Source organism: Ruditapes philippinarum, unplaced genomic scaffold, assembly GCF_026571515.1.
Source record: "Ruditapes philippinarum isolate M1 unplaced genomic scaffold, ASM2657151v2 ctg5499_1_1_1_1, whole genome shotgun sequence".
Lineage (NCBI taxonomy): Eukaryota > Metazoa > Mollusca > Bivalvia > Venerida > Veneridae > Ruditapes > Ruditapes philippinarum.
In genome coordinates, this window is record NW_026855636.1 from 75,926 (window position 1) to 92,361 (window position 16,436).

Genomic DNA, 16,436 nt, shown 5'->3' on the forward strand with positions numbered 1-16,436 from the left:
TCATCTTTTTAAGTTATTGTCATTATCCTAAAATTCTAATGTCTACAACAGAAACAGCCGCAAAAATAATAAATATAAAGGATAGTATAATAAATTAATTATATCGTCTTACTATATATAAAGGCATAAAAATGTCGGTAGTGGTTTATAAATACCCAAACGTATACTGTTCTTTATTGCGACTTCCAATGTCACTAAATATGAAAAAAAAAAGTTTAAAAACAGCTTTGAATCCTCCAAGGAAGTAAGAGAAATGGGTATTTTTGGAAAATTAAATCTTCATTTAACGGGTTTGTATCGTTTATTACATAAAGAAGTAGTAATCCTTCAAGCACAATTCAATATCATGTATTAAAGGTGACCTTTAAACATTTAAAAACTTAATAATTATCGAAACTGCAAAGTATTATAATCATCAAACCCGACATAAATTGCGTTTTTTATCTATTGTACATCACAAACGTTTTGAGGTCATTTGTCAATTTGAAAATGGAACCAAAAGTATCATAGGTTTGAAATATGAACATAATTCAATACATAACATTCAATAAAACGTCACAAAGAATGAATGACTTTCTGTGAAATAAGGTAAGATTCATTATTTACACAATGATCTTGAAACCGAAGTTGTTTGGTCGATGCGATGTTCATTTTATTTAAACCACAATCGCATTGTTTTTGTATTTCTTAAACATTATCTTATGTTTTTTTTTTTTAAATTGTAATGGATTTCTTAAATCTAATATATGACCTGCTATGCAAACAACGGGGATTGTTAATTGGAAAAAAAAACTCGTTCATATAACTTCAAAAGCATAAACAAGATTAAAGTAATTAACATCCACACATAATTTAGAATATAAGTTGGCAGTTAAATTTGAAGGAAATGCTGCACTTCCAATTATTATTTTACTGAATTAATATCTGAATGAAACTTGAAAGCTTATAAAGAAATGCGGTCGTAAAGTATAATTCAGTTACAACGTATTAACATTTAATCTATCTCTCTAACATATGTTTTTTCAACATAATTGTATTCTACTGATTAGCATATATGACTCTTGTATTTCCTTGCATATTGCATTTCTTTTAAAGCATACTTTATTGTATCAGTATATCAAAGGAGTTCAGTTGAACAAAAAACGAAATTAAGGATGTAAATTTGAAAATAAATTATATTAAATGAATGTTATCAAAGATAAGTTCTATGTTCTTTTCACATTTATATAAGCCATTTTTTGACCAGCAGGTGCATTAAATTGGTGATTCATTAATATTCACATTGAGTATCAAAAGAGCAAATGTGTAAGCAAGGCAAAATATTACTTATTGGAACCTGATATGAAATTAATAAATTATAGACGAATAAATATGCTTTTCAAAAACAATTACATCAATCAAAATGAAGTAGAGCTTTCTGAACAAATGGTTTTTGCAATTGTTGACCGAGAGTGCCTCCAAAAGATAAGTATATCAAAAGATAAACGTTGTTTGAACTTTTTAAAACACCTGTAACAGATTGAACATAATTCAATACATAACATTCAATAAAACGTCACAAAGAATGAATGACTTTCTGTGAAATAAGGTACGATTCATTATTTACACAATGATCTTGAAACCGAAGTTGTTTGGTCGATGCGATGTTCATTTTATTTAAACCACAATCGCATTGTTTTTGTATTTCTTAAACATTATCTTATGTTTGACCACTCACCTTGCTGCAATTAGTAGACTACTTTCATATACTGTGGTATAACATAAAGTATTACCATCTAAAACATGAAATTGTTAAGAAATAGAAGAAAGGTTTTTAATAATAAACGCTAAATAGAATACATTTAAGGCTGTATTAATTTTTGGACAACATATATAGACACAAAATCTTCATTTGATTGGATAAACATAAAATTATAAAGAGATTGAAGAAAATGGTTTTACATATCGGTTTAAATGATGAAAAGAGTACATGTAAGTCAATGTTAATTTTTATGGACACCACATATAGAAACAAAATCCTTATTTGATTGGATTAACGTTTTCACAATGTCACCGTATAAATCACACAAAATGTTACGTCATTAAGTAGCATTAAGGATACTTAATTGCAGCAAATCTTTTAATGTTAGCTTATTATTTTTTCTCTTTGTTGTAAAACTGTAGGTCTGTGATATTTCCGTTTCTCGATAAATTCTTTCAAAGATAATATCTTAAATGCATCTATTATAGAAAGACAATATACGGCTAACTTATTCTGATTTGTTTTTGTTATGAAACAATAGGTCTATGTCATTTCCGTTACTGGATAACTTTTTGATATGTTCAATTTAACCATCATAGAATATTTGGAATGTATTTGTCATTTTACATTTTTTGTATATTCTATTCTTACAAGAAGACTCAAGTAGGACAAAAGCTTATGTGTAGATATGAAAAAAAAAGATACAAAGGTTTACATTTTTAAGTATGATTGTAGTGCAATTGCGCTTGATTTACCACAATTTTATATATACTTGTCAACGATGTCTATGTAGAACCGTTTCAATGTTTTAATGCAGTATGCTACTATTTTTCACCTCTACTTTGAATAGTACTTCAATAGGTTGTCAGACTTAATGTGCTTTTGAGCCGGTGCTAGGGTCAAGGACGGTATCTTGCACCTCCCAGTACCGTCAACGAACTGGAGCCTGCAACATTTTCAATTTTGCCGTGTTGAGATTTTTTTAGGGATTATGTTTATACTTTATTATGATGTCAATTGTAGTCGTTGACCCAAACACGAGTAATGACATCTCTTTTCATTTCCTCTAAATATTATTTTTGTCTCAGATCCGTTTTAGAAAGAAAGAAAGTGTTAAATTTTAGTTATATAACTGTAATTATTATTGCTGTATATTGGCTAAATAATGCTAAATTTAGTAACATGATATCCGTCTTTTTTTCAAAGTAATTAAGTCTCATGAAATTAATACGAGTTGGTAAAAATTGTTTATATTTGACAAGATCAACAAACTTCCAAAAAAAGGCCATTTTTGAATTCAGAATATTGTTCAATAAGTATTTAAAATGGGTAAGATTTTGATACATACATGTACAAGATATTTCAAACATCTTAAGTGGGGAAACAAAATTTGCAATGATTAATAGGAAAACATGTTGCACAAGAATGACATTGCATATTATTAAGAGTTAATATAAGCCAATTTAACGTTCAAGTATTTTGCTCAAAAGATATCCACAAGTCCAAAACCATTCGGTAATTTTTATTCAAATTTTGCATACAGCTGGCCTGGTGTCCTTTGTATAATGCGAAAAATTTTAGTACCTATAAGTGCTTTTAAGGGATACACTACTTTAATGTTAAATTACATTGCACAAACATTTATAAAGCCAGCATTTTATTTTTATCATTAATTCCTAATGCATTTTCACTTTACATTATTACAATCTTATCAAAAGCAGCCGCATAATTCTTGGTATTAAGACAACAACAGAATAAGGCCATTTTGTCGCTTTCTCAGAAAGACGAAAACAGATTTGCAGTTATCGTTTTCTTGAATTGGATAGGACATCGAAATAATAGGAAATTATCTATTAAAATAACAAAATTCAGTCATGTGATAATGATATACATTTTCTTCAAATTACTGAACATATATTGTAATGATATATTGGTATGATAAAATGGCTTTCTTTTCCTTTTTTCATAAAGAAGAGGAAAAAACCTTTGCAGAAAATACATATATTATATTAGGTATAATCTACCTTGATTAAAAGGATTTTTCAATTTATAGCTACTACTTAACGTAATCAAAATATATTCTAACATGTAACGTATCTTTCCAATGCGGCCGGGAGGTTGCCTTTTAGTGTTGAGGCATCAGAATTGCAGCCACCGTTTATCCCTGCGAGATCTTCATGGGTTTAAAATAGCTGGCGTCTATGCACCTATTAGCTCCAGCAGGTGAGGTGGTTTTGACGCCTGGTATTGCTTTAAGTTTGTAACACCCGAGGTTAGCTTAATTATCTTTCTTGTTTCGGCCCCATATGTCCTTAATCGATTTTCTGCGCCGTAAAGTCAAACAAAACAAACATTATCAGTTACGATGTATTGTCATATGATTTTTACACTTTGTACCAAATTTAAGTTGATATAAAAAATAATACGAACATTTTTGGTCGGTACCACCTAAAACAACTTTTCAATACAAAGCCTTTATATGATACATGTTGTCTTCACGGCAAGACGACATTTACATCCTCTAGAAATAGTGACGTTGTCCTTCCGTTGAAAAAAATGTAAAAATGTTTTTGTTGAATAATCGTCATGTTTGGCTACTACATACAAAAATATCAGAGATTTTTATTGGATTTGTTTTCATTGTTTTATATTAAAGAGTAAATTTAGCAGATAAAACGTAAATAAGACCATTTTTACAAAGTTACGCCGAGTTCGTGGATTAAGCACTGAAGCAACGGCGGTTATCTCATTAAAAGTAGCTAAATCTTATTTTACCAGCTTCCTTCTATTATTATACGACACTTGTAGTTTGACAAATGTCTTATGTATACAGAATATGAAAAAAAAATGTTTTAAATGTGTTAAATGTACATATTTATTTGACGAAAACACAAAAGCCACCTTCAAAACGGTGATCAGGTTGTCTTTCTCACGAATGATCTGATAAGTAAACATGTTCCTGATAAAAATTGTAATGCTGGTTAAAGTATAATGTCGTAGCAGCCGTATGCGCTAATTTATTTCAGAATAAAATATTTTGGTTCGTTTACTTACCTTGTTATTCGTTTTGGCAAAAGCGTTGCACAAAAAAATCGGTGTTGATTTTAGATAATTGCACATTCCAGCGTTACTGGATATGCACGGTGTATTTGTTTGCCACAAGTTACCAATACAAAAATACCTCAAAAATGAACACAATATTAGGTATGTATTATTCATTTAACTTTAATTAAATGACAATTCAGGTATCTATAAGATGATATAGCCAATAGGTTCTTTATAAAATGCATTGTTCATAATTTGTTTATTTGTTTGACTGGGGTTTACGTCGCACCGACACAGTATAGGTAATATGGCGACTTTCTAGCTTTTTACTGTTCAAGGAAGATCTCAGGCGCTCTGTAATTAGTTTGTGGTATATAGCTCGTCATTATCATAACTTGGTGATATCTAAATATTTATTTGAAAATCGTATAAATATATATGGGGAGCATTATACAGTTTTCAAGGCTTTCCGGCAAACAAGTGACCGTGCCACAATTAAAAGTTAACACAGGAATCTGTAAATACACACCTGAAGTAAATGCATTTCATAATTAACAGACACATATAAAGCTCACAGTAAACAATTATCAATACCTGTCCAAATTTGATTTTTCTTGCATAATTATACCTATTTAAATAATGTGAAAATCTTATCACCTCCAACTATTAGAAACACTTACTACATTGTTTCTTCCTTCTTAAAAATGCACAATCTAAAAATAAAATGCAAAGTTATGCACCTCCTTTTTCACTATTTGAAGTCTTTTGCATACCTTTTAAATTGAAGAGCTGATTTCCGAGCTAGATTACGACATTTGGAACTGCCTATAATAACCATGAAAATAGTCCTACCATGTGGTTTACGATGTAAAAAGAAACAGAGATAATGTAAAACGAATGTATAGATTTGACATCCAAAAGAAAAGAAAAATCAGTTTCGGTACACTTCTGATTGAAAATATGTCTGACAACAATTTGTAATTTACATATGCCCACCGATGTACAATTTTAAACAAATTAGACTAAATGTCAACAGGTTGGTTTTTTGGTACTTTCGGTTTCTACAACCATAATAATGAATATAGAAATAATGTATTGTTTGCTTTTGTAGCTATGAATTAACTTATTTTAGGTGGACTTTTACAACAAATATTTGAAATAAACTTGTAAACAACTTTCAGCATTAAATTACTATTTGTTTACATCATTGGTTAGACCGAAATACCGCATCCGATCTGTGTACTCATACTATTGTGTTCGAGGTCCTTATCCGAAGACTGACGGAAAGGGCCGAGTAGTTGCGATTGAGCTTACGGATCATATATTTAAATCTTACAGACACTCCCCAAAATGTATGGGTCAAACACCACTATAATTATTTATACCTAACGGAAGCACAATACTATCTGCTTTTAATATAACAACTTTGAATATAAGGAAGCTCAAATATCTACTTTAATTGTCTCTTATTTGTATAGCTGACCCCTGGCCAATTTGAAACTACCGCACCAAAACTGTTTAGTGCCTCCCATAGTTACGCCGTTACTACAAACAGGTAGTATTTTAAGTACTTCAGGATTCGGAAAATGCAGACTTTATTGCACATAACGAGAAAGGCTTGGAGATATTATTCAGCTAACAATTGAATTCAAATGTGAGTTTTTATATTTCTTAAATATTGTAACAAATTTTGAATATTATTACTACTATGTGTAAATAACTCATCGATACATGCGTAGACCTGGTAAAAATTAATATTATGGCAAGATCATTAATTTTATACAGGACACTGTAAATTTTAAAATTTTATCACAAACGCTGTGAAAAGCTTTAAAACAATTACAAAAAGTGCTAATGTTTCAGTATGCCTTTAAAAAAAAGATAATTCTATAAATGGCCTTAAGAATGAAATGGCGTATTATTTTACTTTCTTGTTTTACGTCGAGATTAAACCGACATGTTTTATGTTAATCACGGGGTTTGCCTTTGTTTAAGAAATAGATCTTGTTTTTGATTGCGTCGTTGTATAAAAGTATAAAATTGCAACGACGAACTCCTGACAAGTTATCATAAGAACTCAATCCCTCGTGTAACAAACAGTTCCTCCCCCGTGGATGATATCGTTTTGTGTAACATTTTGTTTCTGTACTACAAGCACACCCTGTTCGATTTTAAACGCCCGTTCACACTTGGCTGATTCAACGGTAATAACGTCATTTAGCAAAACCAGAGAGTAGGCAAATGGTGTATGGTTACGCTGAAACTCTATCTTATGTAATCAATACCAGGTATGGTGTATTATTCCATGTCTGAATGTAATTTCTACCTTCATGAAAATTACTGAAATATCTATACATTCATTATTTAAATTTCTCCTTGCTGGATTAAAAAATTTAGTCTACAAATTTATTCAAATGTAAGCAAAAAACATACTCCGTAAAAAGTCTGCAGTCGGGTTGGCTCTTCCCTATACCTGGAGGGCCGGTGTCCCTCCTTTATCTGGGGAAAGCAGCAGAAGGATCAGTACTGACATACTTTTGATTTTGTTCTTCAATTAAATGTTTAACTTGATGTCGTTTCAAACATAATTGCTTGAATTTAACACAAATAACATCTTTAAAAACCCAAATATCATTATTTGAAAACTCTAAATATCTTTACAATGAAATCTTTACTAACTGACCAGATTTAAATGAATAAATAGTAAATACTGAGCCACACTGGTTAAGATTAAACACATGTTATCGATTTGAATTGATATATAGCTAGTGGGAGACTGGGAAAAATTAATACCTATCTTTATAATTTGTATATAAATTTTGGGTATTTTTATTCTGTAATAAAAATCGTTGTATGATGTATCAAGAACGAACTATCTATGGCTGGAAAGGTCTTGCATGTTTTGATTGACATAAGACAACATCAGGTATACTAAAGCGAAGACCATTCAATACATATCATTATGTAGATGTAAAATGTAAGTCTCATTCCTTTAATTATCAAAATTTAATACAAATAACTGTAACACTGTAAATATCATAAGTCTCATCATATGTATATAAAATATAGAGCATCAATAATTCCCAGTATCTATGAAACATATAGGAATCTCATTAACATTTGTACTTGGACTGAATTCCAAATCAATCAAGAAAACTATAATTTATAGTGAAATAATAAATGATTTTCTCAACTAGCCACTATTTTCTGATAATTGGTCTGTGTCTAATTTAAAAAATAGAAATAATAAAATTTCAACCTCTTATACCATGACTTTATGGACATTGTCAAGTGTATTCCCCCTGCCTTCTAAGAATATTTGACACAAAACCTCCCCATTGACCTGACAGAAGTTCATTTCTATAATTATGCCCGTCCAAGCGAAAGCATGATGTATTTTATTAAAGGTTTTATAAAGAAAAAGATACTACTTTTAGATACTGGTATACACGTATTATTCAAACAGATATGATAAGCATGTTAATATGAAATGATACTCATTTTCCAAAAAATGAAATATGTTAACCAAAATGATTTCAAAGCAACAACTTTTAAAGCAATTAATTTTATTTATGATATATTTCAGCTAGGTAACAATATGTCACGACAGTTTAATTTTATGTGTTAAATAAATATAATTCAAATTTTATAGTTCATTTTTTGCGACCAAAATTCCATTTATAAGTTTGATAATGTTGGTATGTCACTCAAATCATATCTTCAACATACGGTCCGGTTATCTGTGAATCGATCGACCCGAGTTCAATACAGGAGGATGGGGGCAATTTGATATGACATTGTCTGTTACGCTGTCCCGCTTTAATATATAGGATGTCTTTATACTGAAAAAAAAACGTGGAAGGTGGGACACACTTTGATTTAATCAGATGAGCAATATCTTGAATGTAAATCATAAGGGAATTCAGCCGGGCATTGGATTTGTATGGAGAGATGCTTATTTTATCCTCAGGCTTAAGATAGTTAATCTTAGTATAAGATCTAATGTTCATTTTTCTCATTCAGAAATCAGGAAAAATAGGTAGTTTGTAGAAAGTATAGAAATAGGGTATGTAAGTCTCGTCATGTGACTTGCGAGATTTCACGATATTTCGCACTTCCGGGTACAAACAAATATCAACAACATTGCTTATCTATATTGGGTAATACTCGTATGCCAGTGGGAAAGTAAAACTTACATGGAAAAGCAAATGATATGTGGAAATTGGCAGAGTTTTTTGTTTTGTAACGAAATGCAAATGGTTTCATCTTGTGAACAAGTATCAATGAAAGACAACTTCGTATAATCTTCAGGTGGGTGTGTCATTTCAAATTCAGTTTATCCCAATAAATGTTGTCATATTTTCATTTCCATGTAAACCTAATAAATTTGTTATTTGATACAACATCATTCGCATCTGACACCAGACTGGTGAATTTGATTTTATCAATTTTCTATAGCGCTACCTGATTATCTCTCAGAAGTATATAATGTTTAGAAATTTCGGACAGCGCATATTTCGGATAAACGTTTCAATATGATTATCAGTGTGTTTTAGTTGAATATATTTTCTTCCAACTGAAAATATTATTTATTTATAATTATTATCTTTATAAAGCACAAACAGTCAAGCTGTATATAACCAATTTAAATTGTCATAAAATTCAATGAAATATTTTGCTCCTGTAGATATTTTGACTGAGGACAGTGGTGAGATGAAAGACGTCAGTATCCATTGTAAATACACATGCATGCTCTGCTGTAAAATCGTTTTGGTAAGAAATATATACTTAAAGCTACTTAAACTACATTAATGAAAAATAAATATTATTGTATAACATATAATGTTCTCGTTTTTGTAAATAATTACAGTGTAGCTAAATAAACAAACAGTATGGCATATGTAGTTAATTCATGTTAAATACTGTTTAAAGTATTTTTCTCAAGTAAGTGGGTCATATTTTTTAGTTAAATCATGTTCAGTAAATGGTAGAACTTAGTCACTATCACATTTTTTAAAGATCAGTTGTCAAAGCAAATCTACAAAAACTAGGACACCAAGAAGTGTTTCTTCCTTTTCAACATTATTTTCTATTCATGACAATATGATAATGATTGAAATTTATAGCTGACCAATTATTATTGCTTTCAACTCATGATTAATTTTCTTTATATACAGGTATGTGATTTCATGGTTGGATCTTGAGTACTTGTCATGGCTCTTGATTTATTTTGGAGTGTTCACCATCAGATTAGAAATCAAATAGTGATACCACTAGGCATTGTTGAAAGGAAATGTCCATACACAGTCTTGGAGTACATAGTGGTAGAGACATGGCAGTCCATTACAGATTTTGACTAAATTAAAGCTTCTTAAAGCTCCATGTCTTGTGTAAACTGTCTGACTGAATGTTTGTATTCTAATAAAAACTAAGGTTGAAGACACTTCAAAGACATATGTCAGTGTAAAAATGTTAAACAAATATCTGTCTTTGTTAGAAATAAATAACCTGTCTTTATTAGAAATAAATAACCTCTCATTTGTAACTTTGTATTAACTTAATTATTCAAAGATAATTTATCTTCTGCAAATGGCTGCCCAAAACAGTTTCAACCAGGCATCATGTAGTTTCAAAACAGTTAAGATAAATTTGTTATAAATAGACTTGTAAATTAACAAGAATGGTAAAAAGATAAATGTTCAGCATTAAAATGTTTCTATCTTGATTGAGTTTCATTTCATATTATCACCATGATCACTGCAATAAAAGTAATGTAATCTTTAACCATTATTTAAATATCATAAAAATCATCTCAAAGAAAAACTTGTTTCTGAGGCAAGATGTGTAAAATTCCTTCCAGTTATAGCCTTTCACTGCTCTTAGAGAAGCCATGATTTGCATTGTACATGGCATGTAGTAATACCAGAGTAAACAATATTAATGCAATTCATCTGTGTTGAGTATTCTGTAGCAAACACTAGCTTGCTAGCCCTTGTAAGCCCAAGTCTCTCTCTTAATTGGAGAAGACTTGCAATTCTGAATTCTATGAAGATTTTAGTATCAGAGGGGTAGTTATTACATACCATATACTTCTTTGGGTTTCAAATTACCTGTTTTATAATGTATTGAACCTGTTGACATTTGACCAAAAGTGAATTATCTATACAGAACATGCAAAACTTAGGGTTTGCAATTGATACAAAACAATTACATCACTGATACATTAATATACCAATTGGAACTGTTTCAAAATTGTCAATGTTTCAAAAAATAAAAAACAACAACACACAATGCTTTTAACTTTTGTCCATGTACATTTTTGTAAATGTAGTCATTGAAGAGCTGTCAAGAACTTTTCATCAATATTATTTAGATAGTGTCTGTTTCGATTTCAGGACAGACAAAATTCAAATGACATGCATAGTATTTAATATAGTCAATGCTTGCATATTCAAGCAATCTAGCCATTGCTGTTAGAGAATTAAAGTACACTGTGACACTTATTTTGCAGATGAACTCTTATGATCAAGCACTGCTATAAATATATGCCAAATAGTAGAAACAAAAAACAGTTCATAAGTTTTATAAACTTTTATTTTTACACAATTTATAGTGCACTGCTTAGCATATATATATCACACTGATTTTCCAGTGGAAGAAAAACTTCAGGAAAGCACTTGGAATTATTATTAGTTATTTGGACAATGTAACTTTACACTGTGAATGTCTACTGATACAAGAATAAGAGTATTTCCTTTTACAAATGTAAAGACTTTGAAAATTAACATGAACAAATTATCATAGAGTTAAAAATCATATTCTTATTGAAAAATGTTCAGCTTGATATCAAAGCTTTGATTGCAAATTTGTGAGCTTATCAATGATTACCTCACAATATTAGTAGTAGATGATATATAATATTTTTGCTAATCTTTACTTCATAGTCATTTAATGTCCATAATGTCATATGACTCTACTGTGATTCCATGAAAAAACCTTATCCCTGGTGTGTTATCAGCTTTGGTATATATAGAGTATCTAGTTTTAATACTTAAAACTGCAGTGAAATGTGGATATTTTACTCTGTTTCTATCATTGTGACATTAACATGTTAACAAGATCATAGTGTCAAACACCATAAAATCATACCCTTTATACATTAAGATTTTTGTGCTGGATGTCATTCATCTTCTTCAGGAAAGTACATTTGACTATTTTCAGTGGCTTATATTAAACTAATATTTCACTGTAACTGTGTGTTCTCTGATATCATTCTCAAATTAAGGAACTGGAAGATGGTAGTTGCAATAAAGGTCTTCATGGACAAATCCTCCTTCATCTTTTCCCTTTTTATCTGCAGAATGAAAAATCAATAAATATGTTGTTACAAGTGTAAGACACTAGAAATGATATTTACATTACATTTAATAAGCTGGTCATGATTGACAGAAAAATTTCATATTTGAAGTAAATAAACATTAAAGATAAACAACAACACATAATATATAACAGTCAAAAATATTGATCTTCTTGAATGTGAAACATGACTATTTTTAATGTTTTATTTACTTATCAATTATCATGCAGTGAAATCCAAAAGTTATTAAATTATAATAATATATTTTGATAATTGTTTATCTTTCCGATCTCAACTAAAAATTAATCAATTATTTTACATGTATTTACCTTTGATGTATAGATATTTCAGGATCATAGGCAGTGCAAACAGTTGATTAATGGTCCATATTGAACAACTGTATATTCTATACTTGTCATAGACCTCCTTGTCTATACATCTGAAATGGTTTAATCAAATATTATATTTTTCAATTCAATCATTATTTGCTAGGTATCATATTAACATGTATATATAATTGAAAAAGGAACAAGAATAAAATGGAAAGGAAAAAATATCTGAATTACTGTGCAATGTCCGAATTTTGTATAACTTTAATATACACTAGAATTAAAGTGTTTCTCCATTGTTTATTTCAATAAGTTAAAATGGTTTGAATTAATTTCTCACATCAGAAGTTTTAAAACAATACTAAAAGCTAAACAACTAGAATTCACTACCTTGACAAAACATCCGAAACAATTGTCACTATCCGAAAATAAACTAGTTTTATTAAACTCTATAAATCCCTCGTTTTTCCGTCAGATAATTGACCTACCTGCATTTTTTGACCCGCGCTATCCATTCCTTCAAATCTGAAGAGGACCGAAACAAATTTAACTTCTATATCCCTCGAGTTCTTCGGGTTACCTATATGCGTAACGGTAAATAAGTCTGCCGATGTACCCGGAAGTGGTAAATCGAAAGTGAAAGTAAACGAGACTTACGGGCCCTATTAGTGGTCAGTTATTCAGGAAAATTGAATAAATTGACTGACCGACTTTGAATAAAAAACACTGCCACTACCTTGCTTAATTAAATAAATTCGTGAATTCCAAAAAGCCTTGCCAGTAGTTTGAAATCCTCTTAGTTAAAATCAATCGATAATTAGTTTAAAGTAAAAAAAATGATTGAATTCAACATTATTTAAAAATAGTTAAAACAAATTTTCAATGCATTACAAACTTCTTTGTGTGATTTGGAATAAATTTTAAAGGTTGTTTTAATATTTTGAATGATTTAAATTCATTTGATACAGGAAAACTATTGAATAAATGCAATTGTATAGATATTTAAATTCCTTCACAAAGGCTACTCTACATTCAAAAGAGATCATGTTACTATTTATGTATTTATGCTTGGATAGTTAGTAAAAACTATGATAGACAACAAAAATGAACAGTTTGGTAAACACTAATTATTTTCCCTTAAAATAGAAAACACTGAAACCCAATAGCAGAATTATAAAATGTTACAGGCTCAGTTTGATTAAACCATGGGAGGTTGTGATTATACCTGTTATTCAAAAGTTGATGTTGTTTAAATTCTGAAATAAATCCTGGCATGTTTTATATATTATTTACTTTTAATAAGTATGTATGTTATTTTCACGATTGCTTTAATATCTGCATATTTATGACTTTGCCCATGGATGCTTTAAATTGATAGTTATGTTACTTGTATTGTCGAGTTGTATGGTTGAGCTGTCTGTATGTCAGTGTTTTAAATTAAATCACTTTACATAGGGCGATTGACATCTTCTTGTCAAAAGTACAAGGCCCAGAGCTGTGATATTTGGTATATGATATCTTAAGCTATGTTCTCACCGCCGATCAGATCAACTCGATCGTCCCGATCACATTAATTCCCCGATTAAGCCCGACCAAGCTGGATTAAATGCAAATTCACGGCTACTACACGACCTCTCGTCGACCATGTTTACGACTTCTTTTCGACGACAACCCAACCAACATCCCGACTTCTTCTCGATCACCCAAACCTATACGCGAGTCATACACGATCTCAACAAAACTAGTTGGACCTCTGCTCGGTCGATGCCAGATTTCCTTCTGACCAGATCGGATAATGCTCGAGTAGAAGTCGAGATGATCGTGTACAGATCGGGTAAGAGATGTATACCCGATGTATAACCGACCAAACTAGACCGTTTCACGATTTATTCTCGATCAACTAAATCTTCTACTCGATCACTATACGATCGCTTCTCGACGTCTTATCTACTCGATCGCTACTCGAATTTTTTGACATGTCAAAAAAATTCGGGTAGGAAGCCCGAGCCATGCCGACCATGGTAGACCGCCTCGACCACCCCGATCACGCATGCAGACCGAGCTAGACCGGTACCCGATCGCTTGATCATGCTTGTTCGAGTTAATCTGATCGGCGGTGAGAACACAGCATTAAGGTCCTCTCCCTTACTTGTTCAATATTTGCCCAGTGTTCAATTTAGCCCCGTACCGCTGGGTCATAGGCTTGTCTTATATGTATTTAGTAATAACTTAAAAAATCTTCTTTTTTAAACTGAAAAGGCTAAGATATTTGGCATGAAACATTGTGTAGTCATCCTCTACCAAGATCGTTCAAATTATAGTCCGGGGTCAAAATTTCTCCCACCCTAGGGGCATTGTTTTTCATTATGTAAATATAGGAAAAACTTAAAAGATTTTCTTGTTTGAAGATACAAAGCTTAGTGCATTTTTATCCCCCGCCGAAAAGGCGGCGGGGGATATAGAAATAGTCTCCGTCCGTCCGTCCTTCCGTCCGTCCTTCCGTCCGACATTTTTGTCCGGAGCATATCTCTGAAAGTATTTGAGTTATCAACTTGAAACTTCATAGGTGGATAGACCTCATTGAGGAGGAGTGCAGTGCACAAGAACGATAACTTTACCCTGCATAATTGTTTAGTTATTGCCCTTTGTTATTTTTCAAAATTGATTTTTGTCCACAGCATAACTCAAAAGGCCTTTGATATATCATTATGAAACTTCATAGGTGCATAGATCTCACTCAGGAGGTGTGCAGTGCACAAGAATGATAACTCTACCTTTTATAATTTTTGAGTTATTGTCCTTTGTTATTTTTCATACTTAATTTTTCAATTCATTTTTTTCTCAAAAAGTATTTGAGGTATCAACTTGAAACTTCATAGGTGGATAGATTTTACTGAGGAGGGATGCAGCACACAAGAATGATAACCTACCCTGCATTATTTTTCAGTTATTGCCCTTTGTTATTTTCAGCCATCAGTATTCACATAGGTTTCAAATCTGTAATCACTATAGCCATCAGTTTTCATTACAAAAAGACCTCTTAAAATGGAATTATTCTGCTCTACTACATATGCATTCTTCCAATGAGCAAACTCATTCGGCGGGGGATGGCCATGTTGACATGGCTCTTGTATATTTAGTATTATAATATCACCTAAAGGTCCATTACCAAAGATGTTCAACGTTTTGACCCTGGTGTCAAAATTTGTCCTGCCCCAGGGGTCATAGATTTACCTTATATGTGTATTGTAAAAACTTTAAAATATTCTTCTCTGCATTGACAAAGCTAAAGCCTAGATAATCGGTATGAAACATTGTGTAACGGCTCTCAACAAAAATTATAATGAAATATAGCCCTGGGGTCAAAATTGGCACCACCGTGGATGTCATTGATTTTCATTATGAACATATAGTAAAAACAGAAACTAAAAAATGTTTTCTGAATAGGAGAAAGCTAGAGGTCAGATATTCGAAACATTGCCTAGTGGACATGTATCAAAATTTGGCCTGTCCAAGAGGAGACAATGACCTGCTTTTTTCTTTTGATGTACAGCTATTAAATTGGGACCATGTGCACTGTTTTAGATGTAAAATATCAGCTGATCTGGATTTTGATGATATGACCTACTTTCTTGTCATCTGATATAAAGCTTTGCAATTTTGACCATGTGCACTGTTTTAGATGTAAAATTGAACTTTGATATCAAACTAACCTGGATTTTGATTATGTGATCTATGTTTGGTTCCTTGATGTACAGCTTTGAAATTTGGATCTTGTGCACTGATGAACTTGCAAATTTAACTTTGATATCGGCTGACCTAGATTTTGACAAAGTGACCTTTTGTCCTGTTCTTTGATGTACAACCATGAAATATGGGTCATGTGCGCAGTGTTAGATCTAAAATAAAAATTTGGTATCAGCTCACCAAGATTATGATTAAATGGCATCCTTTGGCTTTTAAG

At 31.2% G+C, this 16,436-nt stretch overlaps 1 protein-coding gene and 2 long non-coding RNA genes across 4 annotated transcripts in view; 2 read left to right on the top strand and 1 right to left on the bottom strand.

Annotated features, from left to right (window-relative positions):
- Positions 1-6,370: 6,370 nt before the first annotated feature.
- Positions 6,371-16,436, top strand: part of LOC132743965 (interferon-induced very large GTPase 1-like) — a gene marked incomplete at its 3' end in the record, with an annotated part of 37,063 nt that continues 26,997 nt past the window's right edge. The window contains exon 1 of the mRNA XM_060732564.1: positions 6,371-6,440. The remainder of the gene's footprint in view (positions 6,441-16,436) is intronic.
- On the top strand, positions 8,915-10,272 carry LOC132743962 (uncharacterized). The gene is made up of 3 exons (XR_009627642.1): positions 8,915-9,097; positions 9,474-9,559; positions 9,964-10,272. It is a non-coding gene; the product is annotated as an uncharacterized LOC132743962 (long non-coding RNA).
- On the bottom strand, positions 11,418-13,143 carry LOC132743964 (uncharacterized). Of its 2 annotated transcripts, none has more exons than XR_009627644.1 (3): positions 12,863-12,880; positions 12,473-12,582; positions 11,418-12,140 (listed from the first exon to the last, which is right to left on the bottom strand). It is a non-coding gene; the product is annotated as an uncharacterized LOC132743964 (long non-coding RNA). The 2 variants fall into 2 exon arrangements; XR_009627643.1 differs by lacking the exon at positions 12,863-12,880 and adding an exon at positions 12,961-13,143 and having other exon boundaries at positions 11,421-12,140.